The following is a 17,221-nucleotide window of genomic DNA, read 5'->3' as shown; positions in this document are numbered from 1 at the left end:
CCCTCCTATGTGCTTCCCTATCTCCCCTGTGGTTACCACCACCCACTGGAGTGCTTATCTCAAGGGCTTGTAATTGTCAGTTGACACATCCATCCTCAATGAGACCGTCAACTTCTTTTTTTTAATTTAATTTAATTTATTTATTTGGCAGAGAGAGGCACAGCAAGAGAGGCAACACAAGCAGGGGGAGTGGGAGAGAGAAGCAGATCCCCCACCAAGCAGGGAGCCTGACTTGGGCCAATTCCAGGACCCTGGGAATGACCCGAGCCCCGAGCTAAAGGCTGATGCCCAAAGCCTGAGCCACCCAGGTGCTCTGAGACGATCAACCTCTTGAGATCTATGTCTGTTCACTGGAGCCTCCTTAGGTCCATCCCAGGGCAGCATTTCATCAGGAATTGTTGACTGAATGAATGGATTTCTCCCCACCAGATCAGTGATTTTGTGAAACAAAGGCAAAAAGAATCATGAAAATAACTAACATTTATTTAATGTACACGATATCCTAAGCCCTTTATGTGATTTTGATCAGAAATGGGCTGTTAGGTCAAGGCACTTGGAATAAGATGAAAATGGTGATTTATGAAGCATGCTCTTTTCAAAGGAACAGTCTCTCTGGGAACTTATCACACAGAATTCCCCTAAAAGGACTCCGAGATGCATGTGCAAAAATGTCCATGGCAGTACTGCTCGTAATAGCAAAATATTGGAAAACACCCAAATGTCTATCATTAGGAAACCTGTTAAGTAAATTATAGTTCGTCCATACGATGTAGGCGGCCTTTCAGAGAATACAGTCAATCTAAATGCACTGACATGGAAAACTGTCCAAGACATATTGTTAGGAGAAACTAACCCATTTTTGTTAAACATACATATGCGCGCGGTTGTGTGCATGTACGTGTAAATGAATACACGGAAAAAATATGAACGTGCAGAGAAAAATCTAGAGGAACAGTATAATACAAATTGTTGGAAGTGGTTCCCTCTCGGGGTATGATTGTGGGGGGCTTTTACTTTATTAAGTATTCACCTCTATAATTAAGAAAATTTTATAAGAGGCATGTCTTATTTTTCAACAGCTTTATTAAGGTATAACTTACATACTACAAAATGCATATATTATTATTTTAAAAAAATTTTATTTATTTATTTGACAGAGAAAGATCACAAGTAGGCAGAGAGGCAGGCTGAGAGAGGAGGAAGCAGGCTCCCTGCAGAGCAGAGAGCCCAATGCAGGGCTCGATCCCAGGACCCTGAGACCATGACCTGAGCCGAAGGCAGAGGCTCAACCCACTGAGCCACCCAGGCACCCCTGCATATATTATTTTTAAGGCTGCAGGGATTTTTAAAGATTGTATTTATTTATTTATTTGAGAGAGAGCGGGGGTGGGGTGGGGTGGTGGGAGGGGCAGAGAGAGAGGGAGAAGCAGATTCTCTACTAAACAGGGAGCCCAACGTGGGGTTTGATCCCAGAACCCTGAAATCATTACCTGAGTCAAGTCAGCTGTTTGACTGAGTGAGCCACCCAGGCACCCCAAGAACAGATTCCCCCCCGGAGATTTTGTTTATTTATTTGAGAGAGAGGGAGAACACAGAGGAAGAGCGAGAGGAAGAAGCAGATTCCCAGCTGAGCAGAGAGCTGGACACAGGGCTTGATCCCAGCACTCTGAGATCTTGACCCAAGCTGAAGGCAGATGCTCTACCAACTGAGCCACCCAGGCATCCCGAGAACAGATATTTTGGACACACCACCGGAGGGGTACCTGGCTGGCTCAGTTGATGGAGCATCTCACTCTTGATTTCTTGGTGGTGAGTTCAAGCCTCACATCGGGTGTGGAGTTTCCTTTGGGGGGAAAAACCCACCACTGGAAGAAAAGCCTTCTGACATTGAGGCTAATATCTAGTTTTTTGCCCCTTTGCCTGTATTTCTGTTCCCTTTCTCACAGTAGTTCCCCCCACCCCTTCTCAGGATCTCAATATCTCTGAGTGGCTTCAGACATTCCTTTTCTTTACCTGGGCTTGCAAAAGGAGGTATTGCACTAGATGATTTCTGCTCTTCTTTCAGACATTAAGGAGGTTCTCATCATCTTGTTCTCATTGCGTGAAAATGACTGGTGAAATCCAGTTTATTTTTCTCTCTTCCAATGTTTGCAGTTTAACAAAAGATGAACTTTCATTTTGGCTTGAAACCAATTAACAAACCTCCAGTTGTGGGGTTTATATGCACACAGCTGAGAATAGGGTAGGGGATATGTTTGGGGGGACAGGGCAATATCTTTGAAAAACAGAGCAAGAATCAAATTAGGATCACTGGTGTGGACTTGGGTACTGCAGGTTACCACTAGGTAAAATGGGATGCACTGTGGAGGGAAAGTCAAGATTCTGGCTATAACACTTGACAGAATTAAGACAACTGTGCACCATTGGGGAAGGAATCTTCTTGGTTTCACAATGTGACCTTGATTGCCCCATTGGACCTGGTGCTTTGATGTCTCAGTGTGTAGAAACATTATCACAGTCAGAGAGCACATATTAAACATTTATACATGCACAGATAATCTAAGTCACTCTGAAAGAGGTTGCCATAATGAAAAGCGCTTACACTGTTAAACCAATGTCCAGGTGGATAGATCATGACCACATTCTCATTAGGAGAGGCAGATGGCATAGTGGTTGAGGGTGGGGGGCCCTGGAAAAATACTCCTTGTGTTCAGAGCCTGCCTCTATCATATACTGGCTGGGTTGACTGTGACCAAGTGGCTTTGCTGTTACCCAGTTTCCAGGCAAGGATAATAAAAATTTCCATGTCCTGGCATTATTGTGAAAATTAAATTAGTTAATACGGGTAAAATGCTTAGAACATCAGTCCTTGGCACATAGTAAGTGCTCACTAAATGCTGGCTGTGAACATCATTACCTCCTAATCGCTTTGTTGGGAGTTACATTTCCAACAGCTCTTGTTTCAATTATTAACAAATTCTTTTATATTTTTCGACCGCCAAACGGGGAAACTAAGTCTCAAGGTTATGAGAAAATGTGGTGAACTGATCCCAGCGGGCGGGGCAGATTAAAGTACTGGGGAATCCACCGCCGGCTCTCTCTCAGTATCTATTGCCTCGATCCGATCCCCACTTTGTCCCGCTGCACTTGCCCCATCTTTAGGAAGATAAAAAAGGTGGCTGAGCTGTGCTTCTAAACCCCTCTCTCTCTCTCTCCCTCTCGGCCAGTTCCAAGTTGTTTGCTCTCTGGATTTCTGGCTGCAATCCAGTTACACCTGACTGCGGTGGAGATGGGGATCCTGAGAGCTGATTGGCCACGGGAAGGTTCCTGAAGGAGGCCATGGCCTTCCAGGGCACTCAGGCCCGAGCCGGGACTCAGCTCCAGCTCTCCAACTCCTACCCGTTAGGGGAGAGGGACCCACTCGCGAGCGAGACTGAACGCTTGTCAGAATTCACAGCTCCTCACCCTCCGTGCAGGGGCTCCCCGGGTCCCGCCCCCAAGAGCACGCACAGCAGGGAGCAAACCGCCCGGGAGTGTGCAACATTCCCCGGGGCTTCCCGTAGCAGCTGATCCGCAAGGGTGGGGTGCTGGGGTCCAGCAGCGGCGATAACCCGCGCCCTGCCCCCTCCGCCTCCGCTCCAACACAAGAGCGCGGTAAAATTCCGGAAGAGAGATTAGAGGCAGGGGATGGGTGGGGCGGTGAATCAGTACATTCCTTCCTCCCCCTACCTCCTCCCCCCGGGTTATCACTTTGGGAGGGGGTGGGTCTCCTGGCTCTCTGGACTGGTCCACAGGATCCGGACGAGAAAGGCAGTGCTGGGCGGGAACCTCCCAAGCTCTGCGGACCTACAGAGAGTCTGCATCTCTTATTTTGCAGCTCAAGACCCTATCTGGTATCGGGTGGGGGGAATTTTGGTCCTCGCTTCCAACTGGGTCTTTTCCATAAGAGTAGCTCACAGGCCTGTCGGCCCATTTGTCAGTAACTCCCGTTTACTGAGCAAGCCCTGGCTCTGAGTCAAGGTCTGTGTTGCGTCCGTCAGTCTCCTCTTCCTGAAACTGCAAAGTAGCCATACCTTATCTCTTGTGAGACGCAAGGAATCTGAAAACTCAGAGAGGTTAGGTAACTTGCCCAAGGCTTCACAGCAGCAGAGGCAGGAATAATCCCAGCTCTATTGGTTTCATACATTTCCCACCAGATCCTGCGGCTTTCTTTACTGCAGCACACTGAAAAGCAGTACCTGTCAGGGGGTAGGGAAGTAACACGCAGGGGCCACCTACACCCTGCTAGGCACTACAAATATATCGTCATGAATCATTAAAAAAAAAATTTTTTTTTCACAACCACCCCCTGAGATAGATGTGATCCTCATGGCCATATTACACATGAAGAAACTTTAGAGGTCAGGAATTTAAGGGACAGAGCTAGGATTTTTGTACAGTCATAGTACAAAACAAAGATTAATGTTTACATAGTGCTTGACAGTTTACAAAGCACTTTCAAGACCTTCATTATCTTCATTTCAGGGCTATCCCATTTCACAGATGAAGACAGAAGGTTCATTCATGAAGGTAAGGCCACAATGCAAGTAGTCAGTAACAGAGCCTACAATTTTGAAAAAGACTCTGTAGAACCAGTAATAGCAAAGCTTATTCCGTTTATGCATTCCACAGTGCCAAGGACCATTCTAATAAGTGTTAAGTACCATCTAATAATTGCCAAGCACCACTGTAATAATAGGTAACATTTATTGAACACTTATTATGAGTCCAGTGTGGTTCAACCTGGGTTATACATACTACTTCCTGGGATGCTCAGAACGACCTTTGGAGGTAAATACTGTTACCTTTGCCTTTTTATAGATGGGGAAATTGAGACTAGAAGAAGTAACTTCCCAAGGCTAACCAGGAACTCAAAAGCAATGCAAGGATGCCAGATGAAACAGTCTAGAGTCCCAGGGTGGGAACCAGGCACTGGTTTGTGTCCCCACCTCTGTCTAAAACCACTTCTTCAAGAGTCTCCATTTCTTTGCCACATCACCATTACCATTTCTTCTAACTCCTGTGTGTGGCTCACATAGCTCCTGCTCTCAAGAAGCTAATGCTCTATAAAATTGGCCCAGAATACTGCCAGCTTTGCCTCACAGGGGCACTGGGAAGATTAATAAGCTAATGGCAATTGAAGGTTTCAGCAAAGGCACTGGATAAACTTGGGGCACTTATGTATGAAACTCACTACCATGGGAGGTTTGCACCATACTAAGGGGCCTGCAGCCCAGTTCCTGATGTGTTTTGAGTTGTGGAGTCTTCCCTGGGAAACCATCTGGGTGAGGTCATTTATGACAGAGGTTAGAGCATTTCCCTGCTGACCTGGAGGTATGGTGGTGTCATGGTCTCAGGGCTTTAGCTTTCAGCTGGTGGCCGGGGTGGGGTGGGGTGCTGTTTTCAACATCTCAGAAGGGGTTCCAGCCCACTCTGAGAGAAACCTGTTATTGATTGGAGTTAGAGACTAACATTATGCTTATTCGGGCTTTAGAGGCAGACACCTGTACTGAATCCTGGGTCTGCCACTTAATCTCTCTGAACTTCCAATCCCCTTTAAGATGAAGGTGAGAATACCTTCCTTATTTTGAAGTTTATTTTGAAGGTTAATTTGAAGAGTAAACTTCATAATACATTTCGAAACAGCTTGCAGGATTTAGAATAGTGTAGATGCTTGCTTAGTAATTGGTAGCCGTTTTCATGGCCATTATTGCTTTCCTTCTGTTGTTATTGTATTATTTACTGACATTTTAGGGCCCGGCTGAGAGCTAGATGAGGGAAGATTGATTCATTTGTTCAGCCATGTACTAGGTTGCCCCAAGTAGGTCAGTCTAAGGAGGGAAGAATCACGAAAATAGGCATTTATAATACACTGTGATGAGTGCTAGGATAGCTGATTGCGTAAGGTGTTTTTAGACTTTAGTGGAAGAACCAGTGACCAGGAGACTCAAAAAAGTTTTGCGGAGGATGTAGTTTTCTGTTTCAAGTCTGTGCTTCCAGGAAGTGGAAAATGCTGCCTGCTGGAGGCAGGCAGAACGCAAGCAGCAGCTGAGCCCGGTGCTCCTCATCCAACGGCCTTGATTCTGATCTGCAGCCCCTCCTTTCAGGGCCTCTCAACTCCCACACAGTCCTGCCAGCCAGCCTTGCCCTGGAATACCCTCTCCTGGGCCACCTGCTGGTGGTGAACATCTTGGGTTCCGTTCTGTGGCTCCATGTGGCTGAGTCATACATAAGACCTTTCTTTTTACTGCTAAGCTCTAATAGAAGCCTTCTGGTCAGGAGCAATGCCCCAGGTCTACCTTGTGGGGACAGCCTAATGATGCCTACTGACCATTGCTTCTTCCCACAGGGCCAAATGAACATGTGCGTGGTCCTCCCGGAGGAGAAGCAGCCCAAGGGGCAGGAGCCCTTTCTCAACAGGGGTTAGTTCTGGGCAGGTTGACTTCCTAGGGTGGTTAGGGAAGAGTTAGCCACCCCCCCACCAACTCTCATGGGTGAGCCTCCCCTCTTCCTCCCAAGCCAGCCTCCCGTGCCTCTTTCTGGCTGCTGTCAGACCAGTCAATGGCCCAGACGAGTCTCCCAAACTCACCAGTGACCACATTTTCCAAACCGAAACTAAAAACTTGTGGTCTGACAAAGAATTAAAGAATTTCTGGTCACCTTCCAAATGCTAGAGAGAATACTGGAATCTCAAGGATAATCTCTGTCGTTAAAGGGGAGATTAGGTTGGAAAACTTTAAATTCAGGATTTTCTCTTTATCAGGCATTTCTCATACATTCTATCATTGATACGTGAAAAGAGCCTCATGAAGTAGCTGGTAACTATTTCCATTTAATAATTTAGAGTACTAAGAGAGAGGAAATAACTTACTTGCCCAAGATGCTACGTACCGGAAGTTTGAAATTTGGACTGTCAGAAAGGGTTCGTAGGGGTGTGTGTGTGTATGTGTGTGTGTGTCGCGCGGGGATGGGACCGGGAGAGGCGCAGAAACAATCTTCGTAATTGCAGAATTGCAGACGCATGCACGCATGCTATTTATTTGGGGCCTCGAGGAAGGGCAGCCAAGAACTGAGCTGCCCTGGTTGTCACTTCTGAGCTGGAAATCCCCGAGCAAAGGGCTCGGTCGCCGCCCAGTCCCATCAGGATCTGGCCTCAGGCTTCACGGCTCGGGATGCGGGAAAAAGCCCTTCGACCTTGCAGGTTACGTCGCGGCCGCTGGCCCTCGCCTCTGCCCAGGTGCGGATGGGATGAGGGGGCCGCGGCGTGGGCAAACGACTCCTGTGGCCACGTTCCGCCCCCCCCTTCCCGGTCACATGGACGCGCCTTCCGCAGCCGGGAGTGAGGAGAGGAACGAACCACGAGGAGGAGCGGGGGAGGCGCCGAGGGCAGTAGGTCAGCACCCCGCGGGGCAGGTGGGCGGGCCCAACCGCCCCGCGAGCCGGCAAGCCAGCCAGTCCGCGGGCTCGGGGGGCGGGCCAGTGGGCGCGCGCGCCGCGCCCCGCAGCGCCCCCTGAGGGGCGGCGGCGGGAGCTGGTTCCGGCTGCGCGCGCAGCGGTGGTGGCGGCGGCGCGATCGGCCGGGCTGTAACCGTCGTCCGTCCGGTAGCGGCTGGAGCGGCAGCGGCGGCCGGGCACTGCGCGAGGCGACGCCACAGGGCAGCGGCGGCAGCGGGGCCAGTGGCGGCAGCAGGAGACGCAGCGGCGGCCGCAGCAGCAGCAGCAAGACGGACTCGTGGACACGCGCCGCCGCCGCCGCCGGGCCGGGCCGGGTGTCGCGCGCCGAGGCTGGGGGGGAGTCGTCGCCGCCGCCGCCACCGCTACCGCCGCCGCCGCCGCCGCCGAGGTGACTGAGGAGAGAGGCGCCTCCTCGCTCCCGCCGCCGCCGGACTTCAATGCCCAGTCCCCAGCTCGCCAGCGTGAGTGCGCTCCTCCCGGGCGGCCCCTGCGCCGGCTCCCGGGGCCTCGGGGAAGGGGAGGGCGGGAGGCGCCGCAGCCATTAGTGCAGGCCTGAGACACGTCCCCGGAAGGAGGGCCGGGTCGGGCCGGGGGCGGGGGGAGCGCGGCCGGGAAGCGTGGAGAACGGGGGTGGGTGAGGAAGGGGGGACGGTGCGTGTGGAAGAATGTGGAGTGTTGAGGGGGAAGAATGTGCGTGCCTGATGGGGACAGTGTGAGTTGGGGAGAGGCTGGGTGTGCATGAGGGATGAAAGAAGGCGGAGTTGGGGTGTGTGTGGATGAGAGAGTTGGGGGCCGTGTCCGGGGGCAGTGTGAGTGCCAGCAGAGTGTAGAGGACAGTGGGGGTGTGGGGGGGCAGTGCGCGTGGGCGAGAGGGGTAAATGGGGGAGAGTGAGGTGGTGGGAGAGGGAGAGCGTTGAGTGTATGGGGCAGAGTGGGGGAGTGTGTGGGGGGGAATATGAGTGCCGTGTGAGAGAGGAAGGCTGGGGAGGGGTGAATGGCAGATGAGGGAACGTGGAAAGGGTGTGCCTGCGATTGTCCAGTGTGTGAGCGGGCATCCTGGAGGCGCTCCGTGATCGTGATCGCTGTGTATGGCGATAGTGAACCCTGCGGTCCTCGGTTGGGGAGTTCTTTCCAAGAGCGTCGTGTCCCTGGTTTCTTGGGTTCCATTATGAGGAAACGGTATAGGAGTTTATCCCAGGGGCACTATAGTCCTCTGGCTCTGGGATTTTTAAAAGAAAGGTCATGCTTTTCGGGGAGAGGGAGGATAAATGTTTTCCCTATGTTTTATGGCTTCGATACGAATTTCTAAATTTATCAGGGACGTGGTGGCCATCCCATCGTCCTCTGGCGCTCTGAGAGCTAACTAGAAGAACCTTGTCTATTGCCCAGGATCCTAGGCTCTTGCCCTTAGAGTGCTCAGAAGCATAGACTTTTATAAAGTACTGCTAATTTTTCAGGTGAAAGGTATTTTATCGTTAGGTAGATAGAAAAAATTTTTATCAGATACTAACTCTTCTCTACCCTTCTGGAAAAGAACTCTTAAGAAAAAAATAATGTAACATTGATGATGAAGAAGAACCAGAGGCTAGTTTATTATTCCCTGGAGTTTGTCAAGAAACATAAAAAGCGTGTAGCCGTTCTAAGCATCACTGTAGGCTTGCTTGTCTGTTTGGAATCACCAGACTACAACTGCTGCTGAGTTAGAATATGGTAGTTATTTGCTGCTGTGCTCTGTATTACAGAGTAGTTTCAGACAGGAAGTGAATGAAGTTATGCCTTGTTCAGCATGCAAAAGGAAATTAAGGCTAAGGATGACACATTTTTAAGGCTTCAGAATCACTTGCCAGCATGCCGTTGTGTTGAAGATGGTGAGAAGTTGTTTGCCAGTATTCTAATCTTTGACATTTAAAAAATTGTTTCATATTGGGTAGTGAATCAATATTGTTACGGAGTTTTGCCAGATTCCTGTGTTGTGGAATTAGGGGCTCTTGATAAAAAGTACCTTGTTACGGATTTTACACTTTACTGATGAGAAGGTTCTTAGAAGTTGGGAGTCTTTCAGTAGGATAAGCAAAGACTGTGGTCATTTTGGTAGTAGACATAATAGAACCAAAACATCGGTGTGTAATTAGAAGTCCGAAATTATGTTTTTCTTAGTATGTCCTTTTCAATCATTAGCATGCTTTGTGCTTTTAGAAATAGTGAATACTATTGTTAATATTTAGTGGGAGACTGGATTCATTATTATTCTTTTTAAATTTTTAAAAATTTTATTTATTTATTTGACAGACAGAGATCACAAGCAAGCTGAGAAGCAGGCAGAGACAGAGAGGAAAGCAGGCTCCCCGCTGAGCAGAGAGCCCGTTGCGGGGCTTGATCCCAGGACTCTGGGATCATGGCCTGAGATGAAGGCAGAGGTCCCTGGATTCATTATTATTAAAGGCCTCCTACGTACTGGGCATTTTTATACACTCCCTGTATAATTCTCGCAGTTACTCTAAAGGGGGTAGGGGGTCCTTGTTTGCATTTCTTTCCACATATTGAGTGGTTTCTATTTGCTAGGCAGTTGGGATACAGTGATGAGGCCTCAGTGATTTACAGTGATGAGATGAAGAGATACACGGGCTCAAAGAGTTTAAGTAACTTGTCCTAGGTCATAAGATAGTGAGAATTGGAAATGGATTAAAAACCCAGGTCTGTATGACTCCAAAAGTCCTTGATTTTTCTACTCTACCATTACCACCCTCACAGTAGGTTGTCTCACTTTGAGGTTCTCAACCACACAGTGACCTAGCAGCTCGTACAGATGAGAAATGTTGAATTTAATGCAGAAGACTAGATGGCTGGAGGCAAGGGGGTCATTTAGGAGATGCTGACTTGAGGCTCTTTGGGGCCTAAGCTAGGCTTTTATGTGGGTGGAGATTCTGCCTTGAAACTCTTGGGGCCCCAGGGTGTGTGCTTTGAGACATAGCTTTTATGAGGCACCTGGGATATGTCTGGGAGAAGAGAGTCTGATTAAAGAAACCCAGCAGCCTTTTATGTTTTTTATTTTGGGGGAGAGAGAGGAAGAGTGTTATTTATTGGGGTAAGAGTCAACTAGGACTTGTCACTCCTATGTGGAAGTCTTTCTGTTCAGGAGTATGAGGTACTTAGGAGATTGTGAAGATCAAGTGAGAAAATATATGTAGAAGCACTTGTTAATTATAAATTGAACTACATATTCGAATTATTATTACCACTAAGACCTTTCTACTAAGGCAACGGTTTGTTATATTTTGCAACTGGAAAAAGCTAACGTTTAGGACACCTATACAAATGAAAAATTGTTTAGAACTGCTGAACTGGGTCTATTCTGACTCAGAACAGCAAAAGTCAAACCACTCCCTCCATGAGTCAGTCAAGTAATATTTAATTTGAACTAACCAAATTTATAAGCAGAAACCATTTATAACATCATTGAACTTTGGTGGCACTAGGGAAGAGTAAATGTTTGAATGCTTTTGCATATAACTTTTTAAAAAAGTTTGAAAGCCCTATATTTATATCTTCTTGAAAAGACATTTGTGTGAAGCAAGGTAAAATATTTATTTTTCTTAAGATTTAACTCTTACGCTAACATTTTGTCCTTTAAAGGTGGCATTTCTGGGCGCCTGGGTGGCTCAGTGGGTTAAGCCGCTGCCTTCATCTCAGGTCATGATCTCAGGGCCCTGGGATCGAGTCCCGCATCGGGCTCTCTGCTCAGCAGGGAGCCTGCTTCCCTCTCTCTCTCTCTGCCTGCCTCTCCATCTACTTGTGATTTCTGTCAAATAAATAAAATCTTTTAAAAAAAAAATAAATAAAGGTGGCATTTCTGTATGTAGTAGTTGTAGAATTTTGACGTGTAAAGTTTAAATTCAGTAGAGGTTTACTTAACAGGGTTTGTACTGTTCCTTTTTTTTTTTTTTTTTGGAATGTGGGATTGGTGACCATTAGAGTCTCTAGAAAAAGCATTTACAAATAACATGCAGAAGAGCAATACATAAATTTTTAGTTGTTACTCTTGGAAGAGCAAAACCTAAGTTAGAGTGAAATCCAAGTTAGCTTGATTTCTTCAGAAGCTGTATAATCGGCTCTACTGCTTATAGAAGTTGGAGATCTTTAAAAATTTTGAGCAACTGGAAGTCAAGATCCAAAATTTTAACATGGTAGACTTAGTTATATTTATGAATAGGGCAGTGGTAGAGATCTTGAGATCTTAGGACACCTTGTGAAATCCATCATTATGCTTTAGGTTTCAACATTCCCTTCTTGAGAATCTTATAATGCTGAATCATAAAACCTCTTACTTAAAATTCATAATAATCCTTTGACTAAGTGGCACTTTCACTCATACAGATAAGGAGATTGATTACAGAATCAATTTGTGAATTCTAGGTTTTGAAATCCAGATTAAAGATATCAGTAAATAGATGGCAGTGGATAAAAAAAAAAGTTTTCCCTTGGGGGTTAAGGTACTTAAATCTCTTGCTAAACTTTATTTTTGAGTTAACTCTTGTTACTCTATAGGAGTTAAGTGTACATTAAAGAAGTTGGCCTTTTTGTCTGAAATTTAGGTTTTTTTCTTTTTAAGATATTTCAGTTACTTGCATACTTTTTTTTTGTTCTTTTGGGAGTGTTGCTGTTTTGAGATTTTTCTTAAGACACGAGTTGGGTTATATAGAAACTGATGATAATTTGCTAAATTTATAAAGTGAGAGTCTCTGATGTTGCACTTCATATAATTTTGTACCTTGGGTTTGTTAGTGAACAGTGGATACCAGCAATTAAAATTTTTTTGGGAAGTGGTGATTTGAATCTGTTAATCTGGAACGTTAGAAGAGACTTTCATCCATTTTCATCTTTAGCGATATTATATGTGTAGAGGTGTCTGGTAGCTTTTTCTTTTGTTTTATTTTATTTTTGTTTTATTGATTGAACCACATTTTCTAGCTCCTTTGGCCACTGTCTTGGGACTTGCAGCCCTATAGAATTGCTTGGTGTAGAGCTCAAGTAGATATTACATGTTATTTTTTTTTTTTTTCCTTCTTGGAGTTGTAGAGGTCTAGGCTAAACCAGAAACTGTCACTATTCTAGCACCTCTAAGAAAGAAGCTTCACAGCACTGCAGGCTCTGTCCACTTTCACAGTTACCCTGTGGAGTTACCAGAACCCAGGTGAGAAAATGACCCTTTTGCACTGCCTGTGTTAACGTTGTTTCCCCCGAACTATCTCTTCAATCAGCATAGACTGACAGGGTACAAAATCTTTCCTGAAGAAATGACTATGAGGAATAGACATATTATACCAATAGTTTTTATATGATTTGAATACATTTTTTTTTTTTTTTTTTTTTAAATTAGAGAGTATGTGTGCACGAGTGGAGGAAGGAGCAAAAGGAGAGGGAGAAGCAGACTCCTGGCTGAGCAGGGAGCCTGATGCAGAGCTCAGTCCCAGGACCCCAGGATCATGACCTTAGCCTAAGGCAGACACCTAACTGACTGAGCCACCCAGGCACCCCAATACAAATGTTTTTTGTATGCCTGCACTGATTTCTTACCCATAGGTTCTGTGACACAGCATCCATTCCATTGTAAGTGGCCTAGAAACTAAATCTCATCATTTGAATATATATTTACATTGCACAACATTGCCTTTTTAAACTCTAGAGAATTTTAAGCTCTTCTGTGACCCTTTCTTTGCTAGTTGAGCCTGTTTTGAAAAAATATTTTGACGATTAGAATGGTCTTTACCTTTAGAGATATTTAATTCCTTTCATAGTATTTTTGGGTTGAAATTTCATTCTTCTCAGGAAATGTTAATTCTTTTGGCATAAAATGCACACATGATATATTTGCTTTAGCAGATCAGATAAATTGCTTTGTGTTTTTATTTCTGCAGTGGTCAAAAATGTTGGCTCTTAACTAATGTATCGTTTGACAGGAATTCAAATTCACAATCAGTCTGCTTTCTTGTAGTTGCCTTAGTTTTAGTTGCGATTTGAGCATAACTTTTTTTTTTGGCAGTCTTTTAAAGGAGACATTCACTAGATTGTATCACCACAGTATCTGTAAATTGGATCTATCTACATATGTTGATATTTATTGTTTTTAGTAGCAAAACAAATTAATGTGTTTTCTACTTTCCATTACTGGTGAAAGTCTATCATGAGGGAACAGAGTGACTGGTTAGTGCACAAGGATATGAGTCATCGGCAGGATTTGTCAGCAAATTGAGAAGGATGTGATAGAGAAACAATAGATTCTAAGTGACATTACTCTTCATTCCACATGTGTGGTTACAAACAAGTTTCCTTTTGGTGATTGGTTTAAATTATTCCAGTAACAGTCTTTCTAGATGAGAAGCACTTAAAATTTAAGTCATAGACTATGTCCTGAATTGTTTTTCTAGTGAAATGAGATCTTCATTTGGAGGTTAGCAGCAAGTAGAATTTAGTTAAATTCGCATGTGTTTGCTAGAAAACAAATTCACCTATGAGGTAGGAGTTAGTAAGTTGAGAGTCTATTTTTGTGCAGCTTGTTAATTATGGAGCTGCTCAGTTGATCAGAAGATGCCCACCAAGGTGGCATATTTGTTTTCTATCTTTGAGCAAAGAATTGCTACCTGATTACTGTTCATACTTCTTAAATTCCTAAGAGTTTTTATTGCATTTGAATTGGTTTGAAATTCTCAGCATGGTCAAGGCCTCCTAGAGTTTTCTAACCAAAGACTCCTTTCCTTTCTCTATAAAAGTTCTACCTTTCCTCGTAGGTCCTAATTAATCCTACTCCATTCTACTCATATTTTTTGTCTTCAAAGTATATAGCATTATTATGAAATTTTAATGTCCTTCATTAAATATTTTTCACCCACATGGATTCTTTTAGTATCTTGATCCTGGATAGTGTTTGCATGGCATGCTCAAAGAGCTCCACAAATGCTAGCTGTAAGATTGGATGTGCCGCATTTTAGTATCATTCAGAGGTGACATATTGTCCTCCATCTCACTAAGCATTTGGAGGAAGAGTACAAGAAAGATTAAATTTTTCATTTTCTTTTTTTTTTTTTTTTTTTTTTTAGATTTTATTTATTTATTTGCCAGAGACAGAGGGAGAGAGAGAGAGTGAGCGAGCACAGGCAGACAGAGAGGCAGGCAGAGGCAGAGGGAGAAGCAGGCTCCCTGCCGAGCAAGGAGCCCGATGTGGGACTCGATCCCAGGATCCTGGGATCATGACCTGAGCTGAAGGCAGCCGCTTAACCAACTGAGCCACCCAGGCGTCCCAAATTTTGCATTCTTTAAGTGGGAAGAGAATAAAGGCGAATTCATGTTGAACTAAGCTGGTGAGCAAAGAATAATTATCTCTTGACTTGGCATTATAGAGGTATTTCACCATTTCTACCATTTTAACTTCACTTTTGTGGGGTTTTTTTTTTTTCTTTTTTTTTTTTTTTAAATTAACATATAATGTATTATTTGCCCAAGGGGTACAGGTATGTGAATCATCAGGCTTACACTCTTCACAGCACTCACCATAGGACATACCTTTCCCAGTGTGTTTTAATGTAAAACAACTGCTCTCACTGTATGTGTTTTAAAGACTGTGAATGTTGTGTTTTATCAAAATAAATCGGACAGTTAGTGGGTAGACAGTGTATATATATATATTTTTTAGATTTTATTTATTTATTTGACAGAGGTCACAAGTAGGCAGAGAGGCAGGGAGAGAGAGAGAGGAGGAAGCAGGCTCCCCGCTGAGCAGAGAGCCCGATGTGGGAACATGACCTGAGCTGAATTGAAGGCAGAGGCTTTAACCCACTGAGCCACCCAGGTGCCCCGAGACAGTATATATTTTAAAAGGCCACTAGCAGCTCCAAATAGAATGATTTGTGTTCTTGACTTGATGGCTGTGAAGTGCAATGTGATTTATAAAAAGTTTAGGAGAGGAAGTGAAGTGTAACTTAACCGGTTTTAGGGGAAACTTGGACCAAAATGCCCTAACAGCAAAAAAATTTCTGGGGCTCAAACAAAGAATTTATGCTGACAAGATGTAATTTGGAATGAGAGCTTCCTTCCCTCCTTGGTGGTGGTGAATATTTGAACAGGACCTTTAAATAATGCTCAATACACTTGAAAATTGGGGAAATGAAAGAGTTAAGCTGACCTATAAACTGCTCAGCTCCAAAACATGTATTTTAAATAATGCTAACAATAGCCTGGAAGTTCTTACTTTGCATGCTGCTCCTGTGCTGTAGGTTATTTTGAAAGGTGATTCAAATAACCTTTTCCCAAGTATCTATTTTGCAACCTCAGGGAACTCACAGCTGTTACAGTCATTCTAACTGTCCTGATATAGCTCAGAAAATATTTCAAAGTGGTGTTGACAGGTTGAATCCAGGTGTCCTTTTGGATTTTCTTTCCTTTCCTTTCCTTTTTTTTTTTTTTTTTTTTTTTTTAAAGATATTATTTATTTATTTGACAGAGAGAGAGAGAGACAGTGAGAGAGGGAATACAAGCAGGGGAAGCGGGAGATGGAGAAGCTGACGTACTGGCCAGCAGGGATCCTGAAGTGGGACTGGATCCCAAGATGCTGGGATCACAACCTGAGTGGGAGGCAGATGTTTAACGACTGAGCCACCCAGGCACCCCTTTCTTTTCTATTCTTTTCTTTCTTTTTTTCTGGATTTTCACTACTGAATTTGCTTTTTTACAATTGAATTTCAGAATCTCAAAAACATTTGTTTATTAATGCAATAATTGACTTAATGGTTCTGGGTTAAGGTATATATAGTGATGTTGGAAACTAAATTAAAATGATTAAGACTTAAATTGTTCTCTGGGAAAATTACTTAGCCTTTTGAGGTTAAAAGAAGGATGGAAGAAAGGAAGAAAACAAAGATTAGAATTTAATTATATGGGAATGTTGCTGAATATGAGATAGTTTTTAATCATGTAAAGGAGGTTACCACAGTTATTTAGGAAAATAATGTGCTTAAACTTTACAATAAAGAGGCTTAGGAATCTTAAAGTGCACATAAAGTAAAATCTTTAAGCATAAAGCCCACGAAGAGAGATAGCCATGATGTCTTTGCCTGGAAATGAAAAGAGTGAATGAATAGAATCAATTTAATACAGCTAAATGTTTAGCTTAATATTTTAAAAATTCACTTGAACTCAATAAGATTAATGCCCAATATTAGAATTGTGCTGGTAGGATTTTTAATGTTATTACTGGTATTCGAATAATTTTTTTTAGAAAAAGTGAAAATTAGCCATAGTCCTGTTACCTTCTTTTAAATTTTATTTATGGAAGGGAAATTTTATTTATAAGACTTTTGGTCAAGAAATTCAACTGGAGAATTGCTGATCTTTAGAGAAACAGTACAGAATTGAAAATAAATATTTTCGAGTGTGGCATGAAAATATTTAATGCAATTTTTGTCTTACAGTTATTTGTAGAGGTAGGAATTACTAGAAAATGACAAGTACTTCTAATCACTAGGGTACACACGAATTTGAAAACCACTCCCTTTTCATTTGAGTAGGAACTGGGCCCACAGGACTTATAACGGTCACTGTTCTCAGAAGCAGGTGCAATTGTTGGTTAATTGTTTTCCTTTCCTTTCTGAGTGGCAGGCCATGTATATCATGCTGGTTCTGAAATGTTACAGTATTTTCCCACAATCAAGGTCATAATTTCTTTTTATATAAGTGA

At 43.9% G+C, this 17,221-nt stretch overlaps 1 protein-coding gene and 1 long non-coding RNA gene across 5 annotated transcripts in view; both read left to right on the top strand.

Annotated features, from left to right (window-relative positions):
- The first annotated feature begins 3,510 nt into the window (after positions 1-3,510).
- Positions 3,511-6,647, top strand: LOC132002193 (uncharacterized). Its single transcript, XR_009399774.1, has 3 exons — positions 3,511-3,654; positions 4,525-4,569; positions 6,389-6,647. It is a non-coding gene; the product is annotated as an uncharacterized LOC132002193 (long non-coding RNA).
- Positions 6,648-7,021: 374 nt separating this feature from the next.
- PTP4A2 (protein tyrosine phosphatase 4A2) overlaps positions 7,022-17,221 on the top strand; it is a 31,224-nt gene continuing 21,024 nt past the window's right edge. The window contains exons 1-2 of one of the 4 annotated variants that reach the window (XM_059376994.1): positions 7,578-7,955; positions 12,607-12,685. The gene's annotated coding sequence lies outside the window, so the exon portion shown is untranslated. Of the gene's footprint in view, positions 7,277-7,577; positions 7,956-12,570; positions 12,686-17,221 lie in introns of those variants that run through there. The other 3 variants (XM_059376993.1, XM_059376995.1, XM_059376992.1) reach the window with 3 other exon arrangements.

Source organism: Mustela nigripes, chromosome 14 (genome assembly GCF_022355385.1).
Source record: "Mustela nigripes isolate SB6536 chromosome 14, MUSNIG.SB6536, whole genome shotgun sequence".
In the NCBI taxonomy this organism is placed as follows: domain Eukaryota; kingdom Metazoa; phylum Chordata; class Mammalia; order Carnivora; family Mustelidae; genus Mustela; species Mustela nigripes.
Note: the sequence above shows the minus strand (reverse complement) of the source record. Positions and strands in the feature narration are given on the sequence as shown.